The sequence below is a fragment of the Bufo gargarizans genome, chromosome 1, assembly GCF_014858855.1.
Source record: "Bufo gargarizans isolate SCDJY-AF-19 chromosome 1, ASM1485885v1, whole genome shotgun sequence".
In the NCBI taxonomy this organism is placed as follows: domain Eukaryota; kingdom Metazoa; phylum Chordata; class Amphibia; order Anura; family Bufonidae; genus Bufo; species Bufo gargarizans.
Window position 1 is genome coordinate 269709448 of NC_058080.1, and position 20199 is coordinate 269729646.

Below are 20199 nucleotides of genomic sequence, written 5' to 3' on the forward strand. Positions count from 1 at the left end.
GAGCGGAAATGAGAGACAAAGTATTAAAGCATAAGCTTCCAAGTTAAGGAGAGGGCGCACACGGCAATTACTCACTCCAGAGACGGGGAGGTAGTGACGATAAATAAAAATACAGGACTCTTAAGATGCCCTGTTATTGGAATGATTAATACAAAATTAAAGGGAATGTCACTGTGGTATTCTGGATTTGGAAATGTTAGCCAGAAGAGGCCCTGCTGCTGCTTTGTTAACTCTAGATAACTTCTGCCTGATCGCAAGTCCCTGTGACGTCCACAATCCTTTGGGTATCTTCTCTATCAACTTTCAATGTTCTTTTCTGAGCCTACCATGTTGATCACGGTTATCAGCGAATCAGGGTTACACTCCAGAGAGGGAGCGTGAGAAAGGGAGACCTCATCCAAGGGAGGTCAATGGCTGCAATGGGATGAAGCGGAATGTGGGACAAGTTTTTAAAGCAGAAAGATCGAATGAAAGGGCCAATTAAAGATGAATTTTAGAAATTTAATTCCCTGTTTTTCATCGCCAGAAATGGGTTAATGTCACCCACCAATGGAACAGATTATTTGTAAAAAATTTCGGTCCCTGTCACCTATGCAGAGCAGAGATTTATTCACGGAAATGTGACAGAAAGATTAGTGTAAGAATGCAACAGAAAAATGCATGAAATTTATTAACCTGTATACTAGGTAGAGCAGTGGTATATCACACCCAAAAATTGGTGAATTTCACCCAAAAATTTAACAGACAAATTAGTGAAATGACATAAAATAAAATAAACTAAAATATGTACAAATAATAAATAAAAAAGATTTAGGAGGTGGAGGTCCATATGGAGTAGGAGTTTGAGGAGGCGGTTCATGTACGATAGCAATGTAGGTGGAAGCAGCAGTGGAGGATGATGAGGTAGCCAACACTGGTTTTTGGTTTCAATTTTTTATATTTTTTTTATTAGGGTACACCTACAAAGAGTGTGAAATATCCAAACTACAAGAATGAGCAATTGCACGGCAGTTTAAAAATGGGTGGTTAAGGCCTCTATACATGTCTATTCTGCACAAGGTATGGACAAGTCCTGTGGGATCCATGCCTGGTTCATTTTAATGAACGTGAGCTTGTCCACATTGGCTGTGGACAGGCGGCTGCGCTTGTCTTCGATAACACTCCCTGCTGTGCTAAACACACGTTCAGATAATACACTGGCTGCAGGGCAGGCCAGCACCTCCAAGGCGTAAAGGGCAAGCTCAGGACATGTGCCCAATTTGTAGACCCAGAATTTGAAGGGGGCAGACTGCTACTGCTTCACCATGTTGGTGAAATGCTGCCTCCTGCTATGACGCTCCATATCAGCTGGTGGTGCTGTTTGTTGTGGAATGCTGACAAAGCTTTTCCACATTTCAGCCATGATAACCCTGCCTTCTGAGGTGCTGGCGGTGCCCCAGCTGCATTGGCGACCTCTTCCTCCTGCTCTGCCTTCGCCTTGTGCTTCCACTGTGCCCCCGCTGTCAGGTGGGAATGCCACCAGCAGCACGTCTACCAGGGTGCGCTTGTTCTCGTGCATCTTACGATCACGCTCCAGTGAGGGAATTAAGGACGGTACGTTGTCCTTGTAACAGGGATCCAGCAGCGTGGCCACCCAGTAATCAGCACAAGTTAAAATGTGGGCAACTCGGCAGTCTGCAGCATGTAATCGCTCATGTGTGCCAGGCTGCCCAGAGGCAACGAAAAGCTGTCCTCTGTGGGAGGTGTATCGTCTGTGTCCTCTGTATCCCCCCAGCCACGCACCAGTGATGGCCATGAGCTGGTCTGGGTGCCACCCTGCTATGAACATGGTTCCTCTTCCTCCATCTCCTCATTCCCCACCTCGTCATCCTCCAGAACTGTGCCCTGGCTGGGCAATTGTGTACCTGGTGTTTGTGAGTGTAGGAACCCACCCTCGGAGCCACTTGTGATTGACTGGATGGAAAACCTATGAAATGATCCCTCTTCCTTCTCCTCCTGTGCCACATCCTCTTCCATCATCGCCAGCAGCGTTTTTTTCAAGGAGGCATAGAAGTGGGATAGTAACGCTGAGAACGGCGTTATCAGCACTGGCTATGTTGGTGGAGTACTCGAAACAGCGCAACAAGGAACACAGGTCTCTCATGGAGGCCCAGTCATTGGTGGTGAAGTCGTGCTGTTCGGCAGAGCGACTCACCAGTGCGTGCTGCACCTGAAACTTTACTATCGACAGCTGCTGCAAGCATGTGCAAGGTGGAGTTCCACTTTGTGGGCACGTCGCATATGAGGTGGTAAGCGGGAAGGCCGAAGTTACGCTGCAGCGCTGACAGGCAAGCAGCAGCAGGGTGAGAATGCCGAAAGTGCGCACAGACGGCTCGCACTTTATGCAGCAGCTCTGACATATCGGGGTAATTTTTAAGAGATCTCTGCACCACCAAAATCAGCACATGTGCCAGCCAAGGGATGTGCGTCAAACCGGCTAGTCCCAGAGCTGCTACGAGATTTCGCCCATTATCGCACACCACCAGGCCAGGCTTGAAGCTCACTGGCACAACCACTCATCGTGGTGTGGGGTTTGTCCCCCAAAAAGATAAGTTTTAAAACTGCCTGCTGTCGTTTACCCCTTACTGTGCTGAAGTTGGTGGTAAAGGTGTTACGCTGACCGAATGAGGAGCCGGTAGAGGATGAGGAAGCGGAGTAGGAGGAGGAAGCAACAGGAGGCAAACTGAAGTGCCCTGTAATCCTCAGTAGTGGAAGGACATGCTGTCCGCCTCAGGCCCAGCCACCACTGCATTTGCCCAGTGTGCTGTTATGGAGCTATAACGTCCCTAACCGTGCTTTCTGGTCCACGTATCCATAATAAGGTGTACCTTGCCACAGATCTTGTTGCGCAGTGCACACCTGATTTTGTCCCACACTTGGTTATACAGGGAAGGGATGGCACACCTGGAAAAGTAGTGGCGGCTGGCCACAATGTACTTTGGGACAGCCACCGCCATAATGCTTTTAAAACTCTCTGTCTCCACCAGACAGAATGACAGAATTTCAAAAGCCAGTAATTTAGAAATGCTGGCATTCAGGGCAAGGGATCGCGGGTGGTTAGGGGGGTACTTCCTCTTTCGCTCCAGTGTTTGGGAGATGGATAGCTGAATGCTTCCGTGGGACATTGTGGAGATGCTTGGTGACCCAGATGGTGGTGTTGCTGGCAGATCCTCTGTTTGCGGGGTGGAGGGTGGCACTGTCACTCCAGAGGTGGATGAAGAGGCTGAGACTGCAGCACAAGAGGAAGCAGGAGGAGCCAGAGACCTTTCTTGGTTTTTGAGGTGTCTACTCCACTGCAGCTCGTGCTTTGCACTTAGATACCTGGTCATGCAGGTTGTGCTCAGGTTGAGAACATTTATGCCTCGCTTCAGGCTCTGATTGCACAGTGTGCAAACCACTCGTGTCTTGACGTCAGCACTTTGTCTGAAGAACTGCCATGCCAGGGAACTCCTTGGAGCTGGCTTTGGTATGCTCGGTCCCTTGCTGTGGTTGGCAGTAGCAGACGTACTGTCTAGGGGACAGCCGATCCACTTTTGCACCCTGCTCCCTCTTCTGCTGTGCTTGTGGCTCTGTGCGACCATGGCCTCTTCCTCTGAACTACACAGGTCACTTGCATGACATTGATTTCATGTGGGGTCGAGGACCTCATCGTCCTCCACATCATCTTCCACCCAGTCTTCATTCCTGCCCTCCTTGTCAGTCTGCACACTTTCGAAAGCCCCAGCAGTTGGCACCTGTGTTTCGTCATCATCCGAGACGTGCTGCGATGGTCTTCCCATGTACTTGTCTTGAAACATAAGTGGTTGGGCATTGGTGCACTCAGTCTCTTTTACTTCTGGGGCAGGGCTAGGTGGATGGCCCTGGGAAACCCTACTAACAGAGTCATCAAAAAGCAGAAGAGACTGCTGCATGACTTGGGGCTCAGACTGCTTGGCTGCAAGGAGGTGAGGTGAAAAATTTATGGACATCGGCTGCAGGTGCCAACTCTGATCTGTCAGTAGGAGACTGGGTGGGAGACAATGTGAAGGAACTGGACGCACTGTTACCAACCCAATCTACTATCGCCTGTACTTGTTCTGGCCTCACCATTCGTAGAGCCGCATTCGGCCCAACCAAATACAGCTGCAGGTTCTGTCGCCTACTCGCACCTGAGGAAGGTGTTTCACTTCTGCATGTAGCTGGCACAGATCGACCACGTCCTCTCCCTGCAACAGGAGCTCCACCAGCAGCACCACTGCCTGGGCCACGTCCTTTAGTTGAAGCTCTCCTCATATTTCTCAAATTTAGGATCTTGCCCAAAATGGTTGTTTTTCAAATAACTAAATAGAACCACAGTATCTAAAGTGTCTATCTCAGACTACCAATCCAGACTAGGCCGCAATTAAAGTTTTTTGCCCAAAATGGTTGTTTTTCAAATAACTGAATAGAACCACAGTATCTAAAGTGTGTATCTCACAATGACATATGCAGCAAAGGCTGCAAAAATCATTTTTTTGCACAAAATAGGTGTTTGTTTAACAACAGAATATGACAGCAATATTTAGGTAACCCTTGAATTTCACACGTGCTGATGCAGCAAGGGCTGTAAAACGGTGGTAGACTGCTGGTGGCATTCCCACCTGACAGCGGGGGCACAGTGGAAGCACAAGGCGAAGGCAGAGGAGGAGGAAGAGGTCGCCAACGCAGCTGGGGCATCGCCAGCACCTCAGAAGGCAGGGTTAGCATCGCCGAAATGTGGAAAAGCTTTGTCAGCATGCCACAACAACCAGCACCACCAGCTGATATGGAACGTCTTAGCAGGAGGCAGCATTTCACCAACATGGTGGAGCAGTATGTGTGCACACGCCTACACGTACTGAATGATGGGTCTGCCCCTTTCAACGTCCAGTGTATTATCTGGACGTGTGTTTAGCACGGCAGTGGGCATCATCACAGACAAGCGCAGCCACCTGTCCACAGCCAATTAAAATGAACCAGGCATGGATCCCACAGAACTTGTCCGTACCTTGTGCAGAATAGACATGTATACTGGCTTTAACCAGCCATTGTTATACTAAACCACAATTGCTCATTCTTGTATTTTGTATATTTCACACTCTTTTGGAGTGTACCCTAATTTTAAAAAATATATATAAAATTAAAACCAAAAACCAGTGTTGGCTATCGCGTCCTCCTCCAACGTTGCTTCCACCTACCCCGCATTGTCACCGCCTCCTCAAACGCCCACTCCATATGGACCTCCACCTCATAAATCAAATATATAATTTTTTATTTGCACAGATTTTATTTTATTTTATGTAATTTCACTACTTTGTCTGTTACATGCGGGTGAGATTAACACATTTTTGGGTGTCATATACCACTGCTCTACCTAGTAGACAGGTTAAAAAAATTCACAAATTTGTCTGTTACATTTTTTCAGGTGAAATTCACAAATTTTTGGGTGTGATGTACCACTGCTATACCTACAGAACCTACAAAGACTGCCAGGCTGCTCATGATGTATTATTACTTTATTGCAAAATTACATATATTAACAAACATGATTAAAATAGAGTATGGTGCAGGAGAAAAGAAAAGACGACATAACTGGAGGATAAACAGTCCATCTGTATGATATATAAAAGAATAAAGTGCAAATGCAAACATGTCACATACAATCCAAGGACATAGAACAATTTACCCATGCTGTGTCTCCTCCAGGATGGCGGCAACCACAACGCGCGCCTTGGCGTACCTTCGTCGAGAAGATATCCAAATGGATGGTGGACGTCACGGGGGCACCTCTGCATAGGTGACAGGAACATAAATTTAAAAAAATCGTCTGTTACATTGTCAGGTGACATTTGACCAATTTTGCCAGATAGAAACCCCTGCTCTGCATAGGTGATAGGGAATAATTTTTTAAAATTCTTCTTTAATTGATGCTTGCCACCTCCTTTCATTCAATGCTTAAACTTTAACAAGTTGTCCCACATTTGCGCTTTAATACTTTGTCCCATATTTCCACTCTATCATATTTAATTTGAAACAATTAACCTCCCTTGGGTGTGGTCTCTCTTTCTCACGCACCCTCTCCGGCGTGGAACCTTGATTCGCTGATAACCGTGATCAACATGGTAGGCTCAGAAAAGAACATCGAAATTTGATAGAAAAGATATCCAAATGGATGGTGGACGTCACGGGGGCACCTCTGCATAGGTGACAGGAACATAAATAAATAAAAAATCGTCTGTTACATTGTCAGGTGACATTTTACCAATTTTACCAGATAGAAACCCCTGCTCTGCATAGGTGACAGGGAATAACATTTCAGAAATTCTTCTTTAATTGATGCACGCAACCTTCTTTCATTCAATGCTTAAACTTTAACAAGTTGTCCCACAATTGCGCTTTAATACTTTGTCCCATATTTGCACTCTATCAAATTTAATTTGAAACAATTAACCACCCTTAGATGTGGTCTCTCTTTCTCACGCTCCCTCTCCGGCGTGGAATCCTGATTCGACGATAGCGATCAACTTGGTAGGCTCAGAAAAGAACATTGAAAGTTGATAGAGAAGATATCCAAATGGATGGTGGACATCACAGGGACGTGCGATCAGGCAGGAGTTATCTAGAGTCAACAAAGCGGCAGCAGGGCCTCTCCTGGCTAACGTTTCCACAAATACCACAGTGACATTCCCTATAATTTTTTATTAATAATTCCAATACCAGGGCATCTTAAGAGTCCTGTATTGTTATTTATCGTCACTACATCCCCGAATTGGGAGTGGGAAATTGCAGCACGCCCCCTCCTTAACTTGGAAGCTTATGCTTCAATACTTTGTCCCACATTTCGGCTCGATTACATTTAATTTCATCCATTGACCTCTCTTGGATGTGGTTTCCCTTTCTCAGGCTCCATCTCCGGCCTGGAACCCTGAATCCCCGCCACCCGTGATCACCATGGTAGGCGCATAAAAGAACATTGAAAGTTGATAGAGAAGATATCCAATTGGATCGTGGACATCACAGGGACGTGCAACATGGTGGAGCAGTATGTATTTGGGTCTCCAAAATGCGCACATGGCCTGAGCTTGCCCTTTACACCTTGGAGGTGCTGGCCTGCCCTGCAACCAGTGTATTGTCTAAATGTGTGTTTAGCACGACTGGAGGGGGTTATCTAAAGTTATATTTCCCAACGTTTTGGGGTGTACCCTAATTTAAATTTTTTTAATAAATTTAAAACCAAAAAGCAGTGTAAGCTACCTCCTCCTCCACCGCTGCTTCCACCGATACATCCACCGCCTCCTCAACCTTCTACTCCATATGGACCTCGTCCTCCCAGATCAAAAATAGAAACATAGAATGATTCAATTTTTTTTTTTTACGTATTTTATGTTATTTCAAGTCATTTCCCTGTCCACTTTTGTTTGCAGAGCACTTGACATGCTCTTAATCACATTTTACTGGCATTTGCAGCTCTCTAGCCCTTTCCATGACATTTTTACTGCCATTTCAGTGCTCAAAAGTGCGGGTCCCCATTAACTTCAATGCGGTTCAGGTTCGGGGTTATATTTGGGTCAAGTTCGGTTCCCGAACTCAAACTTTTTTGCGAAGTTCGTCCGAACCCATCAAACCCGAACATCCAGGTGTCCGCTCAACTCTAAACAACAGTATCTAAATGGTGTATCTCACATGTACAGATGCAGACTAGGCCACAATTTAAGATTTTTGCCCAAAATTGGTGTTTTTCTAATAGCAGAATAGAACAACAGTATCTATAGTTTGTATCTCACAATGACATATGCAGCTAAGGCTGCAAAATTATTATTTTTTGCCCAAAATGGGTGTTTTTTTAATAGCAGAATAAAACAACAGTATTAAATGGTGCATCTCACACGTACAGATGCAGACTAGGCCACAATTTAAGATTTTTGCCCAAAATGGGTGTTTTTTTTTAAATAGCAGAATAGAACAACACTATCTAAAGGGTGTAACTCACAATGACATATGCAGCAAAGGCTGAAAAATGTAGTTTTTTGCCCTAAATGGGTGGGGTTTTTTTTATAGCAGAATAGAACATCAGTATCTAAAGGGTGTATCTAACATGTACAGATGCAGACTTGGCCAAAATGTTTGATTTTTGCCCTAAATGGGTGTTTTTTTAATAGCAGAATAGAACAACAGTATCTAAAGGGTGTAACTCACACGTACAGATGTGGATTAGGCCGCAAATTCATATTTTTGCCCAAAATGGGTGTTTGTTTAATAGCAGAATAGAACAACAGTATGTAAAGGGTGTATCTCACAATGACAAATGCAGCAAAGGCTGCAATATTAAGTATTTTGTACAAAAAGGGTGTTTTTTTACTAACAGAATATGACAGCAGTATATAACGCTTGAATTTCACACGTGCAGATGCAGCAAGGGCTGTAAAACTGTGTATTTTGCCCAAAAAGGGTGTTTTTTAAAGCCCAGAAAATTATTGCTGTATTTCTAGCTTAAAATGCACACTGAGTAATGCAGCAGAGGCCCCAGATGGAGGGTATTGCCAAAAATGGGTGTTTTTTTCAAAGCCAGAAAATTATTGAAGTATTTCAAGCTTAACAATAACAAATGCAGCAACGGCTGCAATATTAAGTATTTTGCCAAAAAGGGTGCCTTTTTTACTAACAGAATATGACAGCAGTATATAACGCTTGAATTTTACACATGCAGATGCAGCAACGGCTGTAAATTTGTATATTTTGCCCCCCAAAAGGTGTTTTTTAAAACTCAGAAAATGATAGCTGCATTTCTAGCTTAAATTGCACACTGACTAATCCTGCAAAGGCACCAGATGTAGGATATTGCAAAAAAAAGGGTGCTTTTTTAAAACCAGATTATTATTGCAGTAGTTCAAGTTTGGATTTGAATGTCACAAAAGCACAGATGCAGTGATGGTGCACTGAGCTTGCATAAAATGGCCGCTGCCGCCCACCTAACTAACAGATGGATAAAAGTCACTGGGCTCAGGGCAGGGTAAAAAGACTGTGCACTGCACCCACACAACAAAATCTATGTAGATCGCTGAGTTCAATTGAAGTTCTGATTAAAGATTCTGTCCTACTCTCCCTCACAGCAGCAGCATCCTATCTTTACACTAAGCACCACAAAGTGACGTGCAGCGCTACGTGACTCCAGCTTATATAGAGCCTGGGTCACATGCTGCACTGGCCAATCACAGCCATGCCATTAGTAGGCATGGCTGTAATGACTTCTAAGGGCACGCATTTAAACGCTTGCTGATTGGCTGCTCTGCAGCCTTTCAAAAAGCACTAAGAAATCGCCAAACACCGAACCTGAACCCAAACTTTAACAGAAATGTTCGGGTTCGGGTCTGGGGACCAAAAATCCTAAAGTTTCGTACTAACTTTACAGTTCGGGTTCGCTCAGCCCTATACATGAGTAGTACTGCAAATAAGGAGTCCAGCATACAGCCACTCCACTCATTTCTATGGGAGTTCCAGAGATAGATGAGTACCTGTAATGACCGGCGTCACGCAAAGGGGCGGTGGGATCACTAGTCTGCACCACTGACACTAAAAGGAAAACACCAAGGAGAGGACGGACAATACAGACAAACATATAATCCCAGATGGGCGACAACAGCAGACCACAAAGGCCCAACAGGGATCCGGAGGGTAATGTTCTGGAACAACAACCAGGGAACGCAGCAACACAGCTCCAGTGGGTCAGTATAGAAGTCCAGGCAGGAAGCTCTATATCTGGCAATCAGAGAAGTGGGAGAGGGGAATATAAGGAGGTTGGGAGTGCTGGACAAGGAACAGCTGAGGAGAAGGAGCTACGTATCCCTGAGTGAGCCAAAAAAGGTTGAAAAGCAAACCCAGAAAGCTACCATAAAGAAACAGCCCTATCTTTCTACATAGAGCGCGCAGCCAACCGCTGCGACTTCCTGACCCCGGGTATAACGGAGTCAGGCATGGTTCTTGACACCCTCGTGACAGTACCATGTTGGAGGGGCTGTGCGCATGCCCAACCATTTTGGGGGCTCCACGGTCTATGGTATCCTAAATCTTGTGATTGTTGGGGGCCACAGCGCTTGACCCCACTGATCTAACAGTTATCCTCGATCATGTGGATAGGGGATAACAACATAATTGGAATAACCCTTCAAAGAGATATGAACTCAGCTCATTAGATACACCAAAAGGCCAAGTCACTCGGAAATAGCAGGAAAATTGTAGTCAGAAGATGGAGCTGTCTTGATATGTGGCGTACAGAATGTGGAAGGATTAAGGTGGAAGTATAGTCAAGATGAATGGTGACATCTTTGGGATGAATCATGGTGACCGCTGGAGAGCAGCAGCCATAGGTGGAATCTGGACCCCTTTCTATGTCCCCTCTATCTATGGCTGTAGGCTGTTCAGCTGTGCATCATCACCTATCAGTTTAACTCCTTAAGTACCGGGCTAATTTTCACCTTAAGGACCAGGCCATTTTTTGCAAATCTGACCACTTTATGTGGTGATAACTTTAAAACGCTTTGACTAATCCAGGCCATTCTGAGATTTTTTTTTGTCACATATTTTACTTCATGACACTGGTAAAATGGAGTCAAAAAAATTCATTTTTATTTATAAAAAATACAAAATTTGCCCAAAGTTTGGACAAATTAGCAAATTTCCAAGTTTCAATTTCTCTACTTCTTTAATACATAGTAATACCTACAAAAATAGTTATTACTTTACCTTCCCCATATGTCTACTTCATGTTAGGATAATTTTGGAAATGACATTTTATTTTTGGGGGAAGTTACAAGGCTTAGAAATCTAGAAGCAAATCTTGAAATTTCTCAGAAATTTTCAAAAACCAACTTTTTAAGGACCAGTTCAGGTCTGAAGTCACTTTGTGAGGGTTACATAATAGAAACCACCCGAAAATGACCCCATTATAGCAACTACACTCCTCAAGGTATTCAAAACTGATTTTACAAACATTGTTTACCCTTTAGGTGTTCCACAAGAATTAAAGGAATAAAGAGATACAATTTCAAAATTTCACTTTTTTGGCAGATTTTCCATTTTAATAATTTTTTTCAGTTACAAAGCAAGGGTTAACAGCCAAACAAAACTCAATATTTATGGCTCTGATTCTGTAGTTTACAGAAACACCCCATATGTGGTCGTAAGCTGCTGTACGGGCACACGGCATGGTGCAGAAGGAAAGGAATGCCATACGGTTTTTGGAAGGCAGATTTTGCTGGACTGTTTTTTTGACACCATGTCCCATTAGAAGCCCCCCTGATGCACCCCTAGAGTAGAAGCTCCAAAAAAGTGACCCCATTTTAGAAACTAAACCCCTCAAGGTATTCAAAACTGATTTTACAAACTTTGTTAACCCTTGCTTTGTAACTGAAAAAAATTATCAAAATGGTGTTCCACAAGAATTAATGGAAAATAGAGATACAATTTCAAAATTTCACTTTTTGGGCAGATTTTCCATTTTAATATTTTTTTACAGTTGCAAAGCAAAGGTTATCAGCCAAACAAAACTCAATATGTATGGTTCTGATTCTGTAGTTTACAGAAACACCACATAAGTGGTTGTAAACCGCTCTATGGGCACACGGCAGGGCGCAGAAGGAAAGGAATGCCATGCGGTTTTTGGAAGGCAGATTTTGCTGGACTGGTTTTTTAACACCATGTCCCATTTGAAGCCCCCCTGATGCACCCCTAGAGTAGAAACTCCCCAAAAAGTGACCACATTTTAGAAACTACACCCCTCAAGGTATTCAAAACTGATTTTACAAAATTTGTTAACCCTTTAGGTGTTCCACAAGAATTAATGTATCTAGAGATAAACTTTCAAAATTTCACTTTTTGGGCAGATTTTCCATTTTAATAATTTTTTTCCAGTTGCAAAGCAAAGGTTAACAGCCAAACAAAACTCAATATTTATGGATCTGATTCTGTAGTTTACAGAAACACCCCATATGTGGTCGTAAACTGCTGTACGGGCACACGGCAGGGCATAGAAGGAAAGGAATGCCATACGGTTTTTGGAAGGCAGATTTTGCTGTACTGGTTTTTTTACACCATGTCCCATTTGAACCCTGATGCACCCCTAGAGTATAAACTCCAAAATAAGTGACCCCATTTTAGAAACAATACCCCTCAAGGTATTTAAAACTGATTTTACTAACTTTGCTGACCCTTTAGGTGTTCCATAAAAATTAATGGAAAATAGAGATACAATTTCAAAATTTCACTTTTTTGGCAGATTTTCCATTTAAATAATTTTTTTTCCAGTAGAAAAGCAAGGGTTAACAGCCAAACAAAACTCAATATTTATGGCTCTGATTCAGTAGTTTACAGAAACACCCCATATGTGGTGGTAAAGTGCTGTATGGGCACACGGCAGGGCGCAGAAGGAAAGGAATGCCATACGGTGTTTGGAAGGCAAATTTTGCTGGACTGTTTTTTTGACACCATGTCCCATTTGAGGCCCCCCTGATGCACCTCTAGAGTAGATACTCCCAAAAAAGTGACCCCATTTTAGAAACTATACCCTTCAAGGTATTCAAAACTGATTTTACAAACTTTGTTAACCCTTTATGTTTTCCACAAGAATTAATGGAAACTAGAGATACAATTTCAAAATTTCACTTTTTTGGCAGATTTTCCATTTAATTTTTTTTTTCCAGTTACAAAGCAAAGGTTAACCCTTTTAAAGCCCCCCTGATGCACCTCTAGAGTAAAAACTCCCAAAAAGTGACCCCATTTCAGAAACTACGGGATAGGGTGGCAGTTTTGTTGGTACTAGTTTAGGGTACATATGATTTTTGGTTGCTCTATATTACACTTTTTGTGAGGCAAGGTAACAAGAAATGTCTGTTTGGCACCGTTTTTATTTTTTGTTATTTACAACATTCATCTGACAGGTTAGATCATGTGGGATTTTTATAGGTTGTCACGGACGTGGCAATACCTAATATATATAAAAAAAATATTTATGTAGGTTTTACACAATGATTTCATTTTTAAAACAAAAAAAATCATGTTTTAGTGTCTCCATATTCTGAGACATAGTTTTTTCAGTGTTTGGGCGAATATCTTGGGTAGGGTATGATTTTTGCAGGATGAGATGACGGTTTGATTGGCACTATTTTGGGGTGCGTACGACTTTTTGATCGCTTGCTATTACACTTTTTGTGATGTAAGGTGACAAAAAAATTGCTTTTTTTACACCGTTTTTATTTTTTAAGGTGTTCACCTGAGGATTAGATCATGTGATATTTTTATAGAGCAGATTATTACAGACGCGTCAATACCTAATATGTATACTTTTTTTTATTTATGTAAGTTTTACACAATAACAGTTTTTTTAAAACAAAAAAAAATATGTTTTAGTATTTCCATATTCTGAGACATAGTTTTTTAAATTTTTTGAGTGATTGTCTTAGGTATGGGCTCATTTTTAGCGGAATAAGGTGACGGTTAGATTGGTACTATTTTGGTGGGCATACGCCTTTTTAATCGATTGCTGTTGTACTTTTTGTGATATAAGGTGACAAAAAAATGGTTTATTTAGCACAGTTTTTATTTTTATTTTTTTACGGTGTTTGTCTGAGGAATTAGTTCATGTGATATTTTTATAGAGCCGGTCGATACGGACACGATGATACCTAATATGTCTACTTATTTTTTTCCCTACATTTTTTTTAACTTTCTTTGGGGAAAATGACGTTTTTGTTTATTTTTACTTGAAACTTAACATTTTTGGGGGGGGAAACTTTATTCTCTTCAACACATAAATTTTTGTACCACTTTGGGACTTCAACTTTTTGGGGTCTAATCCCCTTTACTTCTGTATTGGAATGCATTGGCTGTATGAGTAATACAGTGTGTAATACTCATACAGCTTCTGGCCTGTGAGATCCAGGGGGCTGGATCTCACAGGCTCGTCACCGGAAGGCAGCGCAGATGCCTAAGGAATGCATTGCGCTGCCTTCCATGCCATCGGGTTCCCCCTGATCCGACGGCACCGCTGCCCACCGCCGCCGCAATGTATAAAAGCCCCTGCGCATTGACCCAAGGTGCCTGCTCAATGATTTGAGCAGACACCTTGTTCCAATCACCACCCGCTGCGCAGAGGTGATTGGAAATACACAGGACGTACTGGTATGCCCTGTGTCCTTAAGTACGGGACATCAGAGCGTACCTGTACGCCCTGTGTCCGGAAGAGGTTAAGAGCAGCTCAATCACGCAAACTATTGTATATAAAGGTAGCTTTAGGTCTCATGCACATGGCCATTGAGCGGTCGTGGTCTTATTGCATGGGTCCGCAACTCCGGAGATGCGGTACGGAGTCACAGAACGGAACACCGGAAGTACTACGGAGTGCTTCCATGGTGATTCTTTCCGTTGTTCTGCACCACAAAAAAAAATGACGTCATTTTTTTTGCAGTGAGGACTGACCACGGACCCATTTAAGTTGAATGGGTCCGGCCCACTGCACGAAAGTTGCCCATGCATTGGGGACCGCAATTGAGGTCCCCAATGCACGGAGCGGCCGCACAACGGCCGTGTGCATAAGGCCTTAGACACAAATGGTAACTAATGCAGATAATAAATGAAGCAGTGAGGATCCAAAATGTCCTTCATTCAGCTTAAAAAGTTGATCATCATTAGTGATGAGCGGAAGGGGCTATATTTGAATTTGCGATATATAATAAATATTTTTTAGAATATTCGTGATATATTTGTGAATTCGAATATTTGTTATATTCGACAACACCGATTTTTACTCGAAAATCGGGAACATAATGACCGAATGCCAATTGCGTGCGTGAGCGCATTATGTAATTTACGTCATGCGATACTGTTGAAAGTCTGTTCTGTCCGATAAGAAAAAATTGTTCGAAACTACTTTGAGAAAGCAGAGGAAGAAATTGTGTTAACTGTAATTAATATAATATTACAGCACTTTTTTTTATTTTTTTTACATATTGCATGCATGGCAGAACAATTGTTATTTATAGATCGAGTCTTGCAAAATATTCGTACATACGAATATTAGCTATATGGATATGAATTTTTATTTTTCATAATACAAACACAGTTTATTTGGTAAGAGTAGATATTACTGATTGGTGCAGTATTCTTGTTACTTCACAGCACTATGTGTGTAGCATATATGTATGGACAACAGATAAATATCTCTCACATGCACATAAGCACATCCATTTTCCTGCCACTCAATATATACAACACACTATATACCATACACTATATACCATACACACAATATATAGAGATTATATTTTATGTCCATAAGCTTTCTTTGTCTGACCGTAAGTATTTGCTGGTTCATTTAGTATTTCCCAGGGTGCACCACAGGGAGGCGAACCAGCAGTACACCCCATACTATACCGTCACTTAACTAGACAGGTACATCTCTGCTTAGCTGGCCAATATCTGATTGCTCAGACCCCACACACATACAATAGCAATACAATCTGTTTTTATAATGGTTACAATAAATCTAATATTTCCCCTTCAAAGACGTACCTACTTTTTGCTGTTTTGTTGAGGATATATTTTTGAAAACTTGGAATTTAAAAAATTGGGATTAAATGCTTGCATCTTTATCCTGCAACAAATGTTGGTGCGGGGCTTTGACCGGACCCTTAAAAGAGAGGAGAAGCGGGCCATCATCATGGCTCTCCGCTTTGAATTGTCCCAAAAATTCTGAATCTGGCACAAAAAGGACACCATCCAGAAAAAATAATGCGATCTGAAGCGATTCCACTATAATTGGGTCAAAAAGATGAATGAAAGATTATGCCCAGGTACAATGCTTACATGACTTTTGTATCTATCTCTACAACACTCTATAATGTATATATTCAGTTATGCTGCTAATCTATACAGATGTAGTAGGGTTAACACACAACCTCTTAACTCAAATTTCTTAACTCATCGCGTTATCTTGAAACAAAAGCCATTAAAAAGAAAATAGCTTAACGCATTTAATTGCATTTAGTTTACATAACACATCTCCTAAAGCATGTGTTAACTCTACTACATCCGTATTTCATCCCTTTAAAAATGATTACTTAATACCTGGTGTGACACGTACAAAATCATCCGATTACATCATACATCTCTACCTCGCTGTGAGTGTATACAGTCAGGTCCATAAATATTGGAACATCAACACAATTCTAACATTTTTGGCTCTATACTCCACCATAATGGATTTGAAATTAAATTAACAAGATGTGCTTTAACTGCAGACTGTCAGCTTTAATTTGAGGGTATTTACATCCAAATCAGGTGAACGGTGTAGGAATTACAACAGTTTGCATATGTGCATCCCACTTGTTAAGGGACCAAAAGTAATAGGACAGAATCCTTTGCAGTCAATTACAGCCTGAAGACTGGAATGCATAGACATCACCAGACGCTGGGTTTCATCCTTGGTGATGATCTACCAGGCCTCTACTGCAACTGTCTTCAGTTCCTGCTTGTTCTTGGGGCATTTTCCCTTCAGTTTTGTCTTCAGCAAGTGAAATGCATGCTCAATGGGATTCAGGTCAGGTGATTGACTTGGCCATTGCATAACATTCCACTTCTTTCCCTTAAAAAACTCTGGTTGCTTTTGCAGTATGCTTTGGGTCATTGTCCATCTGCACTGTGAAGCAGCGTCCAATAAGTTCTGAAGCATTTTACTAAATATGAGCAGATAATATTGCCCGAAATACTTCAGAATTCATCCTGCTGCTTTTGTCAGCAGTCACATGATCAATAAATGCAAGAGAACCAGTTCCATTGGCAGCCATACATGCCCACGCCATGACACTACCACCACCATGCTTCACTGATGAGGTGGTATGCTTAGGGTAATGAGCAGCTTCTCTTCCCATCACTCTGGTACAAGTTGATCTTGGTCTCATCTGTCCATAGAATGTTGTTCCAGAACTGTGAAGGCCTTTTTAGATGTTGTTTGGCAAACTCTAATCTGGCCTTCCTGTTTTTGAGGCTCACCAATGGTTTACATCTTGTGGTAAACCCTCTGTATTCACTCTGGTGAAGTCTTCTCTTGATTGTTGACTTTGACACACATACACCTACACATTCACCAGGGAAAGGATTCTTTGGTCATCCACCACAGTTGTTTTCCGTGGACTTCTGGGTCTTTTGGTGTTGCTGAGCTCAACAGTGCATTCCTTCTTTTTAAGAATGTGCCAAACAGTTTTTTTGGCCACGCCTAATATTTTTGCTATCTCTCTGATGTTTTTTTTTTTTTTTTCAGCCTAATAATGGCTTGCTTCAGCTCTTTGGATCTCATCTTGAGAGTTGACAGCAACAGATTCCAAATGCAAATAGCACACTTGAAATTAACTCTGGACCTTTTATCTGCTCATTGTAATTGGGATAATGAGGGAATAACACACACCTGGCCACGGAACAGCTGAGAAGCCAATTGTCCCATTACTTTTTGTCCCTTAACAAGTGGGAGGCACATATGCAAACTGCTGTAATTCCTACATCGTTCACCTGATTTGGATGTAAATACCCTCAAATTAAAGCTGACAGTCTATAGTTAAAGCACATCTTGTTCGTTTCATTTCAAATCCATTGTGGTGGTGTAAAGAGACAGAAATGTAAGAATTGTGTCGATGGCCCAATATTTATGGACCTGACTGTATATATAGTTATACACACAACGCGGTACAGATGTATGATGTCACCGGATGATTTCATACGTTTCACACACACATAAATTTATATAGGTCTTTTTGTTTATATATACATAAACTGCAAACATCATTCAGTATTCCTGTGAAAGGCCCCGTCCATTACATACAGTTGTGTTCAAAATAATAGCAGTCAGACATCACTAACCTGATCAATCACAGTTTTTACTAGAAATGATAAATCTGCTAGAAAGGAACTTCATCTTTCAGCATGACAACGACCCAAAGCATACATCCATATCATCAAAGGAATGGCTTCACCAGAAGAAGAATAAAGTTTTGGAATGGCCCAGCCAGAGCTCAGACCTGACTCCAACTGAAAATTTGTGGGGTGATCTGAAGAGGGCTGTGCACTGGAGATGCCCTCGCAATATGACAGATTTGGAGTGTTTTTGCAAAGGGTGGGCAAATCTTGCCAAGTCAAAATGTGCCATGCTGATAGGCTCATACCCAAAAAGACTGAGTGCTGTAATAAAATCAAAAGGTGCTTCAACAAAGTATTAGTTTAAGGGTGTGCACACTTATGCAACCATATTATTATTATTTTTTTTTTTTTCTTTCCTCTACCTAAAAGATTTCAGTTTGTTTTTCAATTGAGTGGTACAGTTTATTAGTCACATTAAAGGTGGAAAAAGTTCTGAAATGATTCATCTTTATTTGTCATTTTTTTTACATCACAGAAACCTGACATTTTAACAGGGTTGTGTAGACTTTTTATATCCACTGTACATAAACTGCAAACATCATTCAGTATTCTGGTGAAAGGCCCCGTCCATTACATGTTGTTGTGTTTAACTAATAGAAGTCAGACATCACTAACCTGATCAATTACTGTTTTTGGTAGAAATGATATTTCTACATTACAAATAATTTACTAGCAGGTGTATTAGAGTAATAGAAACCCAACAGACCCGTACAGTCATGACATGAATGCTGCTGATTCTCTGTAATTCAATCACTTATTGAAAGGGGCATGTTCAAAATAAAAGTAGTGTGGAGTTCATTTAATGAGGTCATTCATTCTTTGAAAAACAGGTGACAATTATTGCCCTTATTTAACCCCTTCAATACCAAGCTAGTTTTCACCATAAGGACCAAGCCACATTTTGCAAGTGGTAATAACTCTGGAACGCTTTTACTTATATAAGCGATTCTGAGATTGTTTTCTCGTGACATATTGTACTTCATGTTAGTGGTAAATTTGAGTCAATATAATTCACCTTTATTTATAAAAAAAAGCCATAATTTACAGAAAATTTTGAAATATTCGCAATTTTCTAAATTTGAATTTCTCAGGTTATCTGACAGACAGTGGTAACTTACAAAATAGTTATTACTTTACTTTTACCATATGTCTACTTCATGTTTGCATCATTTTGTAAATGTAATTTTATTTTTTTGGGATGTTAGAAGGCTTAGAAGTTTAGAAGCAAATTTAAACATTTTTCAGAACATTTCCAAAACCCACTTTTTAAGGACCAGTTCATGTCTGAAGTCACTTTGTGGGACTTATATAATAGAAACCACGCAAAAATGACCCAATTTTAGAAACTGCACCCCTCAAGGTATTCAAAACTAATTTTACAAACGTTGTTAACCCTTTAAGTGTTCCACCAGAATTAATGGAAAATGGAGGTGAATTTTTAAAATGTCACTTTCTTTGCAGATTTTTCACTTTAGATCCATTTATCCTGCAATTCAGCATGGGTTAACAGCAAAATAAACCTTAATATTTGTTACCCTCATTCTTAAGTTTACAGAAACACCCCATATGTGGTTGTAAAGTGCTGTATGAGCACACAGCAGGGCTCAGAATGGGAGGAACATCGTGTGGCTTTTGGAAGGCAGATTTCGCTGGAATAATTTTCAAGCACCATGTCGCATTTGAAGACACCTTGAGGCACCCCAACAGTTAAAAAACACCAAAAGTGACCCCATTATGGAAAATACACCCCCTAAGGAATTTTTCAAGGGGTGCACTGAGCATTTTGGCCCAATAGCCGTTTCATAGAATTTAGAAAGACTTGGCAGTGAAAATGAAAAATTTCATATTTTACAAGAATATCTCGCTTTAGGCCCAAATTTGTCATTTTAACAAGGGGTATCAGGAGAAAATGCACCCAATAATCTGTTAACCATGTTCTCCTAAATACGTCAACACCCCATATGTGGTTGTAAAGTGCTGTATGAGCACACAGCGGGGCTCAGAATGGGAGGAACATCGTGTGGCTTTTGGAAGGCAGATTTCGCTGGAATAATTTTCAAGCACCATGTCGCATTTGAAAACACCCTGAGGCACCCCAACAGTTAAAAAACACCAAAAGTGACCCCATTATGGAAAATACACCCCCTAAGGAATTTTTCAAGGGGTGCACTGAGCATTTTGGCCCAATAGCCGTTTCATAGAATT